Source organism: Scyliorhinus canicula, chromosome 18 (genome assembly GCF_902713615.1).
Source record: "Scyliorhinus canicula chromosome 18, sScyCan1.1, whole genome shotgun sequence".
NCBI lineage: Eukaryota > Metazoa > Chordata > Chondrichthyes > Carcharhiniformes > Scyliorhinidae > Scyliorhinus > Scyliorhinus canicula.
The window spans coordinates 96,927,261-96,943,351 of NC_052163.1; the positions used below are offsets into that span (position 1 = coordinate 96,927,261).

The window sequence follows — 16,091 nt, forward strand, 5'->3', positions numbered from 1 at the left end:
CTTCATTTCCATTTACAGCAGGTCATGAGATCAGACACATGTATACTTCACACTTTATAACTCCATACTCCCAGAATGCCTTGATCCACTGCAATTCGCATATCACCACAACCCGGTCCACAGCAGACGCCATCTCCCTGGCCTTACAATCATCCCTGGAGCATCTCGACAACAAGGACTCCTACATCAGACTCCTATTCATTGGCTACAGTTCCGACTTCAACACCATAATCCCAGCTAAGCTCGTATCAAAAGTCCAAAACCTAGAACTTGGTTCCTCCCTCTGCAACTGGATCCTTGATTTTCTGACCCATAGACCACAATCAGTAAGGATAAACAACAACACCTCCTCCAAGATAGTCCTCAATACAGCAAGGCTGCGTACTTAGCCCTCTGCTATACTCCCTATACACACACGACTATATGGCAAGATTTGGCTCCAACTCCATCTACAAGTTTGCTGATGGCACGACCGTAGTGGGTTGGATCTCAAACAAAGATGAGACAGAGTACAGGAGGGTGATAGAGAACCTAGTGGAATGGTGTAACAACAACAATCCCTCCCTCAATGTCAGCAAAACTAAAGAGCTGGTCATTGACTTCAGGAATCAAAGTATCATACTGTAGTAATCCACGGGAGGCAGGAGTTCCGTCACCACACCAATATTTATTTACAATAACAATATTACAGGAGCAGCTACAAACAGTGCTGCTAGCAGTCCAGTCAACTTAAGACGCCTCACAAAGCCTACACAGGTGATTATATGGGCCCCTCAATGAGCTATCATTGAGGGAGCTCATACTCCAATTGGCCAACCAATAAAGCCAATTGGAGTTCATTACACCCCTCCCCCCCCCCAAGGTCTGAGGAATTCCTGCCAGCTGGCATTCCTCTGAGCTTCTTCCTGCTCCTCATGTCCGGGTCTGTCACCTCTGTATCGTCCGCCGGGTCATTCTCCGAAGTGGGCGGGGTGTACCTCATAGGTGCCCGTCTTTTCCTTGACGACCTCCTTGGAAGTTGTTCTTCCTCCTCCTCGGGGAGAGGTGTTGCGGCGGCCTCGTCGAGTGTGTCCATCTCCGACTCTGATGACTGGATGACGAGGCCTGGAGAAATTGCTCGGGGCTGGGGTGTGGGTATCCTTTCCGTCTGGGCTATCCCAGCTTGAGGCGGTCCTGCTTCGCCTGCCTCCAGGTGTGGTTCTGCTGCCCTTATTTGGTCTAGGTGTTTCTTCAGCACCTTACCTCCTATTGAAACCTCATAGGATATGGGCCCTGTTTGGGAATCTACCGTGCCTTTGACCCACGTTGGTCCATTCCCATAATTCTTGACCCAAACTGGTGCCCCCACCTGGAAATGTCTCTGCTGCCGACTATTATCATGCCCCCTGCATTGGGCCTCCTGTTGTTTCTCCACTTTCCCCGTTAAATTTGGGAAAAGGAGACTCAGCCTTGTTCGCAGCTGCCTTCCCATTAAGAGTTCAGCTGACGGTATGCCCATTGTGGAATGCGGTGTGGTCCTGTAATCAAGCAGCCAGCGGGAGAGCTTTGTGTCTATTGACGCTGCCGGCTGCTTCTTGAGTCCCGCTTTAAGTGTCTGGACTGCTCTCTCTGCCAGGCCGTTGGTCGCTGGATGGTAAGGGGCCGTTTTGATGTGACGGACTCCGTTTTCCTTCAGGAATTTTCCAAATTCCCCACTTGTGAATGCCGTTCCGTTGTCCGACACCAATACCTCCGGAAGTCCATGTGTTGCAAACGAGGCCCTGAGCTTTTCAATTGTCGATGCTGTGCTTGCTGTGTTTACCCGGTGGACGTCCAACCATTTGGAGTGGGCGTCCACTATCACCAAAAACATTGAGCCCATGAAAGGGCCGGCGTGGTCAATATGCAGGCGGGTCCACGGTCTGCCTGGCCATTCCCACGGGTGCAATGGCACCGCTGGTGGCACTCTTTGCCCCTGTTGGCACTCCTGGAACCGACGTACCAAGGCTGCTATGTCTGTGTCCAAACCTGGCCACCAAACGTAGCTTCGAGCTAGCATCTTCATTTCAGACACCCCTGGGTGTCCGTGATGTAACTCAGTTAAGGTTTGCCTGACGGCCCTGAGCTGATACGATTACCCGGGCTCCCCATAATAGGATACCGTCTTCTACGGTTATTTGGTCCCTTCTGCTCCAGTATGGGTGCATCTGGGGCTCCACTGGTCTTTCCAGTTCCCCTGTTAGCAGTAAATGTTTCATCTTGGCTAAAACTGGGTCTTTTTGCGTCCACAACCGAATATGTTGTGCGTCTACTGGTAGGGTGTCAACAAATTTAGAGTCATTACTGTCTCCTCTACTTTTGGTATTTGCGGCGGAGTGTCCGGGAGGGGAAGTCTGCTCAAAGCATCTGCATGTGCTATTTGCGTTCCCGGTCTGTGCTCCAGAACGTATCTATATGCCGCCAGTAGCGACGCCCAGCGTTGGATTCTAGCTGATGCAATCGGGGGTATTGACTTTGTCCTCTTTTAATAATCCTAATAACGGCTTATGGTCCATCACTATGGTGAATTTCTGCCCGTACAGATACTGGTGAAATTTTTTTACTGCGAATATCACCGCCAGTCCTTCCTTCCTCAATTTGGGCGTACTTCCTCTCAGCCATCGCCAAGGTCCTCGAAGCATAGGCTATTGGCCGTTCTTCCCCATTCCTTCCTCTATGGGCTAAGACGGCTCCTACCCCGTAGGGGGATGCATCACAAGTGACCACCAACTCCTTCCTTGGGTCATAATGCTCTAGGACATTTTCGGATGACTGCGGTTCCTTAATGTCCCTAAATGCTCGGTTTTGGCGGGTGGACCATTTCCATTCTTGCCCCTTTTTAGTAGCTGGTGGAGGGGTTCTAGGATGGATGCCCTATTTTCAATAAATTTTCCATAATAGGTTACCAACCCTAGAAATGAACGTAACTCCTGGACCGTGGTGGGCGCTGGGGCTTCTTTTATTGCCCTTACTCTGTCTTCTAATGGATGTAAGCCTGACTCGTCTACTTTATATCCCAGGTACGTCACTTGTGGGGCCAGAAAAACACATTTTTCCCTTTTTAGCCATACGCCTGCCTTTGTGAAACGCCTGAGCACTTCCTCCAGGTTCCTTAAGTGTTCCCTGTTTGTCCTACCCGTGATTAAGACATCGTCCAAATAAATCGCCACCTGCGGTAGTCCCTGCAGAATATTTTCCATCATACGCTGGAATATAGCGCAGGCTGATGACACTCCAAAAGGTAGCCTAGTATAACGAAAAAGGCCCTTCAGGGAGTTGATCGTAGCGAACCTCTGGGAGCCCTTGTCCAGTTTTAACTGCAGGTAGGCGTGGCTCATGTCTAGTTTCGTGAACAAAAGCCCACCTGCCAATTTGGCATATAGGTCGTCTATTTTCGGGATTGGGTATTTGTCCAGCAGTGCGTATTTGTTTACTGTCTGTTTGAAATCTCCAGAGACGTATCGAACCGTCTGGCTTCAAAATTGGTACCACCGGCGCTGCCCATTCCGAAAACTGTACTGGTCTGATAATGCCGTCGCGCCGTAATCTTTCTATTTCATCATCTACTTTCTTCCTTAATGCAAAAGGTACCGGCCTGGCCTTACAAAATTTCGGAAGGGCTTCTGGGTCCACATGCAAAATTGCTTTGGCGCCTATGATTTCCCCCAAACCTTCCTGGAAGACCTCCGGGTATTTTTGGAGTACTCCACTCAACTGGCCGCTTCCACTCTGGAAAATTTTCATCCAATCTAATTTTAGGTCTTTCAGCCAATTCCGTCCAATTAAGCTCGGTCCGGAGCCCTCTACTATCGTCACTGGTAATCTGAGCAATTGTTTCTCATATTCCACAGGTACATGAGTCATGCCTAGAACTTCCAGGGGTTCCCCTGTGTAGGTTTTAAGTTTCGTCGATGTTTTTGTTAGGGTTAGTGGCTGGAGTCCATCTTTGACTTTTCTAAATGCTGCCACTCCCATTACTGATACGGCCGCACCCGTGTCTATTTCCATTATTGCCGGCCGCCCGTTCACCCGTGGGGTAATCCTAATGTGTTCTGCTTTCTTCGTTGTAATATTATGTAATTGTTCCCCTTCGGAGGAGGATGGGGCGTCTAGGTTGTGTACTTCCCTGCGTCCCCACCTGCTATTCCTCTTTTGCCACCTCCTAGGGTTTCTGTCGTTGTTACCCCACTCTGTCTGGTGCCAGAAACGGTCCTTCTCTGTTGGGGGAGCCTCAGCCGGTACTTCCCTCTCTCTCCAGTTAGTCCTGGCAGACTTTGTGGCAGTTCTGGGGTTTTCCTTTTCCCCTCTATTCCTCAGGTTTTTCCTGAGAGCGGCTATCTGGTAGCAGGACCCGTTGTGGTAGTCCCTCTCACAGGTATCTACCTCCATTGGCGTGCCCTGTAGTTCCTGCGCCCCACTTGCTGCCTTTTCTAGGGACAGTGCGAGCTGTAACGCCTGCCTGCAGTCTAGCTCCGTTTCCGCCAACAGGCGTTTCTGTATTGTGAGGTTGTTTATACCACACACTAACCGGTCCCGAAGCATTTCATTTAGCGTCAGGCCGAACTCACATTTTTCTGCCAGCCTTCTCAGGCGGGTCAAGAAATTCGTGACTGACGCCCTGTCTTCCCGCTTCGCTGTGTAGAATCTGTACCTTCGCAAAATGAGAGGTGGTTTTGGGTCGTAGTGCTCTTTCACCAATTCCGTTACTTCTTGGAAAGTTTTCATGTCCAGCACATCGGGATAAGTCAGACGACGTATAATGGCGAAAGCGGAGGGTCCGCACGCCGACAGCAGGATAAGCCGTCTCCTTTCGTCCGTCAGTATATCATTTGCCCGGAAGAAGTAACACATTCTCTCCACATACTGGGACCAGTCCTCAATAGCCGGGTCGAATGCCTCTAACCTCCCAAAACACGGCATTTAAAAATGGCAAGGCTTACCCTCCGAGTGCGGCAGCTGGTCTCCGCAAAATTTGTAGTTTACCTCGTCGCCACTGTAGTAATCCACGGGAGGCAGGAGTTCCGTCACCACACCAATATTTATTTACAATAACAATATTACAGGAGCAGCTACAAACAGTGCTGCTAGCAGTCCAGTCAACTTAAGACTCCTCACAAAGCCTTCACAGGTGATTATATAGGCCCCCTCAATGTGCTATCATTGAGGGAGCTCATACTCCAATTGGCCAACCAATAAAGCCAATTGGAGTTCATTACACATACACACCCCTGTCTGCATCAATGGAGCCGAGGTGCAGATGGTTGACAGCTTCAAATTCCAACAATCACCAACAATCTGTCCTGGTCCACCCACGTCAACGCTCCTACCAAGAAAGCACAACAGCGCCTATAATTTCTCAAGAAATTAAGAAAATTCGGCATGTCCACATTGACTCTTAGCAATTTTCAAAGATGCACCATAGGAAGCATCCTATCGGGCTGCATTACAGCCTGGTATGGCAACTGCTCGGCCCAAGACCATAAGAAACTACAGAGAGCCATGAATACAGCTCAGTCCATTACGTGAACCCGCCTCCTATCCATTGACTCTGTCTACATCTCCTGCTGCCTTTAGAAAGCATAATCAAAGACCCCTCCCACCTGGGATATTCACTCTTCCAACTTCTTCCATCGGGCAAGAGATACAAAGTCTGAGCACATGCACTAAAAGATTCAAAAACAGCTTCTTCCCCGCTGTTACCAGATTCCTGAATGACCCTCGTATGGACTGATCTGATCTCTTCAAACATCTTCTCTACTGAGTAGAACTGCACACCTGTAAGGTTCACCCGATGCCTGTGTCTAAGTATTGACATTGTGTTTGGCAGTACGGTAGCATAGTGGTTAGCACAATTGCTTCACAGCTCCAGGGTCCCAGATTCGATTCCCGGCTCGGATCACTTTATGTGGAGTCTGCACGTTCTCCCCATGTGTGCGTCGGTTTCCTCCGGGTGCTCCGGTTTCCTGCCACAGTCCAAAGATGCGCAGGTTAGGTGGATTGGCCATGCTAAATTGCCCTTAGTGTCCAAAATTGCCCTTTGTGTCGGGTGGGGTTACTGGGTTATGGGGATAGGGTGGAGGTGTGGGCTTGGGTGTGGGTGAGGTAGGGTGCTCTTTCCAAGAGCTGGTGCAGACTGGTCTCCTTCTGCACTGTAAATTCTATGATCTGTGATAGTATTTATGTATGCCTTTTGTTTTTTTCATGTATGGAATGATCTGTCTGGACTGTACATAAAACAATACTTTTCACTGCACCTCGCTACACGTGACAATAAAACAAATCCAATCCAATCACATTGTCCGTTTAAAACACCCAGTGAAGATACTTACCTGGCAGGGGTGAAACCATGATCAAGAAGGTGGTTCGCCCAGGACGAGGCTAGCCCATCGCACTTCGGGTGTGCTGACGCCTGCGATGTCCCCAAATGCGGGATACTCGACTGCAAAATTTGTGGTAGTGGGGGACTGCGTTCGCGCTCTCCCTTGATAAAAAAAAAACACCCAGTGAAGACAAAACAGCTTTAAAGAAGTACTCACTTTGTAGTTTATTTACTGAGAATATTGCCCTTTGATGATCCCACCTGAAGGTCAGCATTTGAAGCATTTACCAACGCATAGATCACTAGCAACACCACAAAGAGAAAATTCCCCTCGATACAAAACAATTCTATTTCTAATCGAAACACCACAGAAAATTAACAACTCAAAACATTGTGGGAGAAATAAAGTCAACTGGAATTAATACATTTTGGAAATCATTTTATTAACTTTTCTTCATCATTTTGCTGACTCTAAAGCCTGTCATTACAATGCTTGCTGGAGTAAAACTGCACAGAAATGTACATGAAAATGAAAATTGCTTTATTGTCACGAGTAGGCTTCAATGCAGTTACTGTGAAAAGCCCCTAGTCGCCACATTCTGGCCTGTCCGGGGAGGCTGGTACGGGAGGCTGGTACATTGCAGAGTGTAGGTACTTGTTGCTATTTTGTCATCATGAATGTGAAAGACCCAGAAATACTCAGTAAATATCACAAGACTGAAAACAACAGCACTTCTGCAATTGTTTGTGAAACAGTCCTATTTCCTCTCCCTCCTCCTACATCCTCACTGCCCTGACATCACTGGCCTGACATCATGTCCTCTTGAACTCTGTTGCAATCCCTACTGTTTGTTATATTTCCAAGTTTTGTGTAATTTGCAAACTTTGAAATTAGGCACTGCATATTCAGGTCCAAGTCAATGATATATATTCAGAATAATAATCGCTTATTGTCACAAGTAGGCTTCAATGAAGCTAGTGTGAAAAGCCCCCTGTCGCCACATTCCGGCGCCTGTTCGGGAAGGCCGGTATGGGAATTGAACCTGTGCTGCTGGCCTTGTTCTGCATTACAAGCCAGATGTTTAGCCCACTGTGCTAAACCAGCCCTCAGAGCAGTGCAGTGGTCCTAATACTGACACTTGAAGAACACCACTATATACTTCCCTCCAGTCTCAAACACCAATACTCTGCTTTCTGTCCTTCAGCCTATTTTGGTATCCGCATAGCCAATGTCTTTTTTATAAATTTAGAGTGCCCAATTCTTTTTCTCCCAATTAAGGGGCAATTTAGCGTGGCCAATCTACCAACCCTGCACATTTTTGTGTTTGTGGGGGTGAGACCCACGCAGACAGGGACGAATGTGCAAATTTCAAACGGACTGTGACCTGGGGCTGGGATCGAACCCGGGTCCTCGGCGCTGTGAGACAGCGGTACTAACCACTGCACCACTGTGCTGCCCATAACCAAATATGGGCTGGTTTAGCTCACTCAGCTAAATCGCTGGCTTTTAAAGCAGACCAAGCAGGCCAGCAGCACGGTTCGATTCCCGTACCAGCCTCCCCGGACAGGCGCCGGAATGTGGCGACTAGGGGCTTTTCACAGTAACTTCATTGAAGCCTACTCGTGACAATAAGCGATTTTCATTTCATTTCATTTCAAATATATTTGAACCCTTAAGTATCTCTTTTACCATTGAAGTAACAACAAATGGAAACATTTTGCTATAAATTGCTTTGAGACACTCCAAGCATATGAAAAGCACATTCACTACATCTTGCTATCTGCTCACTAAACCTGCATTGTCTTATGCTTACTCTGCTTCCTGTGCTCGTTACATCAACCTGTATACATTGTGATCATCATACAATCCTGCTAACTATGCTGACTAGATGCCCCTTGGTCACTCTGCATACTGCATTGTCCTGCATGATCTAGATCAGGGGTGGGCAAACTACGGCCCGCGGGCCGCATGCGGCCCGCCAAAGGTCTTTATGCGGCCCACCAAGATCAAGTCATATTTTTTTTTAAATGTTAAGGTTAATGGGGGGGGGCGCTGTTGGGTTACTGGTATAGGGTGGATACGTTGACTTGAGTAGGGTGATCATTGCTCGGCACAACATGTGTTTCATGTGAAGTTTCTACTTTAAAATATTAATTAATAAAAATTAATTGCTTTTTTTTCCTTTAAAAACCTTTTATTTTGGCTATTTTAAATATTAATTATTTTACTTAATATACTATGCGGCCCTTTAAAATTGTGAATTTCTGAATGTGGCCCTTGCACGGAAAAGTTTGCCCACCCCTGATCTAGATTGTGAAGGAGGCAAACGAACAACCTGCACAGGAGAGGTCAGAGCTGTACCAGGAGAAGGAACAAAAATGAGAATCTCAAAAGGAAAACGCAAGGAATTAAAATGGTGTGTATTTTTATGTAACAAAAATGTGCATCAGATTCCAATACACTGGAAATATTCAGTGAGCCTGTTTCATCTGAAATGGGCATACCTCTGATAGAATTAAATCAACAAAATCATTATACACTAGCATTCAAAGGGGAAAATAGCTAAGTACATGAGGAACAAAGGAATAGAAGGATATCTAATAGAATTAAATGTATTAAAGTAAGAAGTGCAGCTGTTAAATGGTCAGTTCTTGTGCTGTAACATTCTGTGTAGTTGAACATAATGTGCTCCCTGACCTACGTTATCTCCCAGTGAATTAAAATCTTGGTTTCAAAATTCTGATTCTTCAAGTCCCTCCATTGCCTCACCCCTCCCCATCTCTGTAATCTCCTCCAGCCTCACATCCTCCAAGATATCTGCACTCCACTGATTCTGGCCTCTTGTGCATCCCTGACTTTAATCACTCCGGGTAGCCATACAATCAATTGCCTAGGCCCCGGGAATGCCATCCCTACACCTCTCAGCCTCTACTCGCTTTCGGCGCTCCTTACAATCTGCATCTTTGACCAAGCTCTTAGTGATCTAGCCCAGTATCTCCTTATCTGGCTCAATGTCATACTTTGTTTTATAATGCTTCTGTGAAGCATCTTTCGATATTTTATTATATTAAAGGTGCTAATATATACAAAAGTATAAGTTGTTGTTTTAATCGCTGATCACTCCACCACCTTGTGGCCATTCCGCTTACCACGCTATAAACATTTGTGTAGTTGATGGGGAGTAGGTGTACCTTTGAAAGCGTAGAATTTCATTGTACAATTAGTACATCCGTCATATTCTTCCCACACAGCAAAAATGTTTCTAATTCAGATACCCCACGATAGATCCTTCTGTTTCTTTTGTCCCTTTTGTCACTTGATCATTCCTGCCTTTCACCCTATCGCAGAACTTTCCTTTTGTTTCATTCCCTTTCTCTTGAGCTTTTCTTTCCCTGTCTCTGTGTTTGCTGCGGAAATGTTAAATAATTCCTTTCAGTTCTGTCAAAAGATTATTGACCTGCAACATTAGCTCTGTTTCTTTCTCTGCAGATGCTGCCTGACCTGCTGAGTAATTTTTTGTTAAATCTCTTTTCTCGTCATTTTCAACATTTTCATCAATAAACAACTAAAAAGAAATAAACAAATAGAATAACAATCCCCCCCACACAAACCGCACTCCGCTCAATATACAGATCAAAACATCAACCCGTACATTCCAGGTAAAAAAACAAAAATTAACAATCAATCCGTAAACAGTGTAACCAAAGACAACAATACCCCCCCCCCCCCCCCCCCCACCAACCCCCACTCTCCTAATGATCAATGGCAACCAATTCTCGGGAGTGCATAATAAACAGGCCCCATGAATTGTGAAACCCTTCCTTAATCCACTTCAACTGAGACTTTCCCGAGAGTCAATTCAAGTCGAAAGAAATTCAAGTTGGCCTCCCTGCCAAGCCATGTCACAGGATGGAGAAGCTGACCTCACCCCAACAGGACCCACCTCCGGGCAATCAGCGAGGTGAAGGCTAAAACATCTGTCCCACACCCTCCTGCCGCCCGAGCCGATGACCTGCTGAGTATTCCCAGCGTTTTCTGTTTTTATTTTAGATTTCCAGTATCTGCAGTATTTTATTTTTGCTTCAATTTATTTCCTTTGTTTGAAGTATCTGCACTTAACGAGTCTCTATTTATACTATGCATGATACAGGTACCTGGCATAGTGGAAGAAATGTTTCCCATGAAGGATCTCCTCACAGATGAGAAAGTACAAAGTACAAAGAGGATCGGGCAGCAGGGTAGCATGGTGGTTAGCATAAATGCTTCACAGCTCCAGGGTCCCAGGTTCGATTCCTGGCTGGGTCACTGTCTGTGTGGAGTCTGCACGTCCTCCCCCTGTGTGCGTGGGTTTCCTCCGGGTGCTCCGGTTTCCTCCCACAGTCCAAAGATGTGCGGGTTAGGCGGATTGGCCATGCTAAATTGCCCGTAGTGTCCTAATAAAAGTAAGGTTAAGGGGGGGGTTGTTGGGTTACGGGTATAGGGTGGATACGTGGGTTTGAGTAGGGTGATCATGGCTCGGCACAACATTGAGGGCCGAAGGGCCTGTTCTGTGCTGTACTGTTCTATGTTCTATGTTCTAAACACACTGCATTATTTGTGCTATATAACAAATTTCAAAGCTATCTTAAAGAGAGCATGGTTTTTCCAGTTTTCAGTCTTTCACTGCTGAAGGAAGAAAATTATGTAGGAGTCCACAGATGGTGACTGTGATCCATTCTTCATTTGCAAATCTCCACACTGAATGTTGGCAGGATACCTGGCCACTGGGGACATCCAGCACTCTCAATATTCATCTGGGATCGATGGATGACAGTGAAGGTGAAAAGGTTAACTTTTACTTTTCACCAGCTGAGATCAGTTAACAATACAGACAACCTACTGGATCTGTACGTGGCTCTTCTTTGTATAGCACTATGTAATCTTAATCCATTTTATGAGGCATGCTGCAGGAGAGAGGGCTTTAGATTCTTGGGGCATTGGAACCAGTTCTGGGGAAGGAGGCACCTATTCCAAAGGGATGGGTTGTATCTTAATAGGACAGGGGTCAACATCCTCACAGGGAAGCTCACTAGTGCATTGTGGAGGAGATTGTGAAGGCATTGGTGGTGATCTTTCAGGAATCGCTGGAGGCAGGAAGGGTACAAAGGACTGGAAAGTGGCAAATGTAACACCACTGTTTAAGAAGGGAGAGAAGATGGGACATTATAGGACGGTTAGCCTGACTTCGGTCATTGGTAAGATTTTAGAGTCCATTATTAAAGATGAGATCGTGGAGTACTTGGTAGCACATGATAAAATAGGACTGAGTCAGCACGGCTTCGTCAAGGGGAGGTCATGTCTGACAAATCTGTTAGAGTTCTTTGAGAAAGTAACAAGGAATTTAGACAAAGGAGAACCAGTGTATGTGATTTATTTAGATTTCCAGAAGGCCTTTGACAAGGTGCCGCTTAGGAGACTGTTAAATAAGTTAAGACCCCATGGTGTTCATGGTAAGATCCTGGCATGGATAGAGGATTGGCTGACTGGCAGAAGGCAGAGAGTGGGGATAAAGGGGTCTTTTTCAGGATGGCAACTGGTGACTAGTGGTGGGCCTCAGGGGTCTGTGCTGGGTCCACAACTTTTCACAATATACATTCATGATCTGGAAGAAGGAACTGAAGGCACTGTTGATAAGTTTGCAGATGATATAAAGACCTGTAGAGGACAGGTAGTATTGAGGAAGCCGGTGGGCTGCAGAAGGACTTGGACAGGCTAGGAGAGTGGGCAAAGAAGTGGCAGATGGAACACAATGTGGAAAAATGTGAGGTTATGCACTTCGGAAGGAGAAATGGAGGCATAGACTATTTTCTAAATGGGGAGATGCTTAGGAAATCAGAAGCACAAAGGGACTTGGGAGTCCTTGTTCACGATTCTCTTAAGGTTTACGTGCAGGTTCAGTCAGCAGTTAGGAAAGCAAATGCAATGTTCGCATTCATGTCAAGTGGGCTAGATTACAAGACCAGAGATGTACTTCAGAGGCTATATAAGGCACTGATCAGACCCCATTTGGAGTATTGAGAGCAGTTCTGGGCCCCGTATCCAAGGAAGGATGTGCTGGCCTTGGAAAGGGTCCAGAGGAGGTTCACAAGAATGATGCCTGGAATTAAGAGCTTGTCGTATGAGGAACGGTTGAGGACTCTTGTCTCTACTCAGAGTTTAAAAGGATGAGAGGGGATCTTATTGAAACTTACAGGACATTGCGAGGCCTGGATAGAGTGGATGTGGAGAGGATGTTTCCACTTGTATGAAAAACTAGAAGCAGAGGACACAATGTCAGACTAAAGGGACGATCCTTTAAAACAGAGATTAGGAGGAATTTCATTAGGCAGAGGGTGGTGAATCTGTGGAACTCTTTGCCGCAGAAGGCTGTGGAGACCAAATCACAGTGTCTTTAAGACAGGGATAGATAGGTTTTTGATCAATAAGGGGAACAGGTGTTATGGGGAGAAGGCAGGAGAATGGGGATGAGAAAAATATCAGCCATGATTGAATGGCGGAGCAGACTCGATGGGCCGAGTGGCCTAATTCTACTCCGATGTCTTATGGTCTTATGGGGTGGGTTTAAATTAAATTGGCAGATGGATGGACACCAGCGTAAAGAAGTCGAAAAGAAGAACAAGGTGCATAATGTCAGAGTTGGGTAGTACTAGAGAAGGAGGTAGTACATACATAGGAGCAGACTCTAACATTCATCAACTGCACCATTGACAGGGCAGCCCTCTCTTAGCATTCCACTGGAGGGACAGCTAGAATACGTTAGTCTAGAAGTGAGCTTTGAATCCATAATGGCCGATTTTCACGGTTTTTGTCAGCGGAACAAGTGGCAGTGTTCCCAAAATCATAGAGCTGAAGATAACCACTGAATTCCAAATATTGATCCACCTATAAAAGTTTTTGTTGGGGTTTCTTTGGGTGGCCCAGGAACATATAATCAGCAAGCTACTTGTTAATTCTTGGTCAGCATTGTGAAATGGACATATGGCCCAGACAGCAAAATGGTTTGGATTTGTTGCTAAGGACGTAGAGTAAGCAATACGATCATATTGCCTGTTATCTGTCCATTGCTCACCTAAGATGATACTCATGACCCATATCCTGCAACTCAGAACTCCTAACAAAAATAAGTTGACCTCTTTACAAGCAAATAGTAACAATTCGCTGGTTATATGGTGTATTTTATCAGCCCTTACAGAGCACTAAAAATAGCAACATTCATGCTGGCAAATGTTACTAATTGGACAACAATCTCTTATTTTGATTTAAAGAGAGACATTCTAAAATTTACATCATATCGAAAACGAAACATGGCTTCCCTCTGTTTTAAATCAGTCGGCAATCTGTGCAAAATTTGTTGATTGAAACCCCACTTTTAAAGGGGAGTTGGCACCGGCAAGAGTTCAGCAAGTGACCCAAAATCACAAAGTCATTTAAACAAATGAAGCCCTGTGTTTAAAAAGCCATAGTGTTATTTCTAATGCCAATAACTTGTCAGATATTCTATTAATATTTCCTCAGTAAAAAAAGATAAGGATCCATCAGTGTGTGGGTCGAATAGGCCCATATCACTTCTGAATGTGAAAGCAAAAGTACTGGCGAAGGTACTGGCGGGTAGGCTGGAAAAGTGCCTCCCGGAGGTGATAGGTGAAGATCAGACGGGGTTCGTGAGAGGGAGGCAACTCTTTTCAAACATTAGAAGGGAATTGAATGTCGCTATGGCACCGGCAGAGGGGAAGGAAACAGGTGGTTGTGACATTGGGCGCTGAGAAGGTGTTTGACCGGGTAGAATGGGGTACCTGATGGCAGTTCTGGAGCGGTTTGGGGTTGGACCAAGATTTGTGAACTGGGTAAAGCTACTATATAAGGAGCCAAGCCAGATCATCGACATGGATACCACCATTACACGTGAGAACACCACCCACCAGGTACATATTTGTGCGACTCGGCCAATGTTGTCTACCTCATACGCAGTGGCGTGCAGAGATCTGGTGATGCCCGGGGCAAATCTTGATTGTATGCCCCAAAGACTCAAGTATAAGGCCTAATATACTGAGAAATATTATGAGGAAAACATTTTGAATATATAAACACAGATGAAACATGAAATAAACGCTTTATTCGATTTTAATATAAATCAAAGGGCATGATGGCCAGAGCCACGGACAGGTCAGCCAGGGCGAGAGACACGATCAGGTAGTTGGAGGGCTGCCGCAGCTTCTTGATGAAACACACCGAGATCATGACCAGGCAGTTGCCGGAGACGGTGAGCAGGGTGATCATGGCGAGGATGACCCCGATGATCACTTTCTCGGTGTCGCCATAGGGCAGGATCTGCTCCCTGCAGTCGGTGCTGTTGTGTTGCAGCGAGCTGCCTGCGGTGGGGTAGTGGACAATGTGAAGGAGTTGGCTGTCCACAGAGCCAGGTCTCATCATAGGGGTGTGCAGTTCCTGCAGTGCTCCCTCTCTGGTGTGCCAACGGATATTGCTTATGTAGCTGCCGTTAATGTCCATAATCAGGTCGGAGACTGCCCAGAGCATTTGGCCAGCGAGCAGACTGCATCCAGAGTCCCCCTATCTCTATCCCAGTCCACCAGCTCAGACTCCTCCTGCCCACTCACTCGGCCAGATAGGCTTCCTCTGAAGTTGTCCCTTGTGCTGGGGATGTGGGTGGGTGCTGCTGAGCCGAGTTGACAAGTGTGAACAAGCCGCTGGGATCTGGAAGGTCTACCTGGGACTGTCCAAGAGGAACATTCTACCGGTGCCACTCAGAGCCTGGGACTCCGCAAATTCTGGCCAGATGTGAGCGGGGACTTGCTGCTGCTCCCGGAGGGAAGACTCCAGCCTCAGAGGCAATGCGCCGCGCAGTCCCAGAGCCAGCAGCATATTCCCAAGTCTGGAGGATCGGAAGGATGGATAAAACAGCAACAGCTGGGGGATAGGGGGCTGATGCAGACAGTCCCCCACTGAAACATCTTTGAAGGATGCCATCTGTTCCCCCCTCCCCCTCTTCCTCCTCCTCCCCCTGGGGTAAAAGTTTCTTTATTTCCAGCTGATTGTCTTGGTGACATCCAGATCTCTTTGCAGCAGCAGAGCCCTCTCTGCTCGCTCACAGACTGAGGGCTTTGAAGATGCGCGAGGGTGAAATATATAGCAGCAGTCTGACGTGGCAGGCAAGAAGGGTGAGCAATTATATAAATGTCGTTGGGCTCTGTCTCTGGGTAATCTGCATATTGATTCAGTCGGGGCAATGAAACTGCACATCAAGGCTGCTTCTTGCCATATTTGGGCTCGGGATTGTTTCCCCAGCGACAAACTGGCAACACCGCTCCAAAATGGTCATTTTGGAAATGATTTATTGCATTCTTTTTGAAGGGTGATCCCATTTGCAATGATTTATTGGATTCGGTCATTTCATTTGTCTTTAAATCTTGTGATCGCGCGCAGCAAACTTGGGCGTTTTGTTTTAGATACGGTCAGTGGCGTGCAGAGGTCTGGTGATGCCCGGGGCATGATTGAATGCCCCCATCCAGTGGATGCCCGGGGCCAACGCACCGTCGCCCCCCCCCTCTGCACGCTACTGCTCATACGCTGCAGGAAAGGATGTCTCGAAGCTTGGTACATTGGCGAGACCATGCGGACGCTGCAACAACGAATGAACGGACATCGCGCGATAATCACCAGGCAGGAATGTTCCCTTCCAGTTGGGGAACACTTCAG

General features: G+C 46.8%; 1 non-coding gene across 1 annotated transcript; it reads left to right on the forward strand.

Annotated features, from left to right (window-relative positions):
- Positions 1-6,339: 6,339 nt before the first annotated feature.
- LOC119953811 lies at positions 6,340-6,503 on the forward strand. The gene has a single exon (XR_005458123.1). It is a non-coding gene; the product is annotated as a U1 spliceosomal RNA (small nuclear RNA).
- Positions 6,504-16,091: the final 9,588 nt, after the last annotated feature.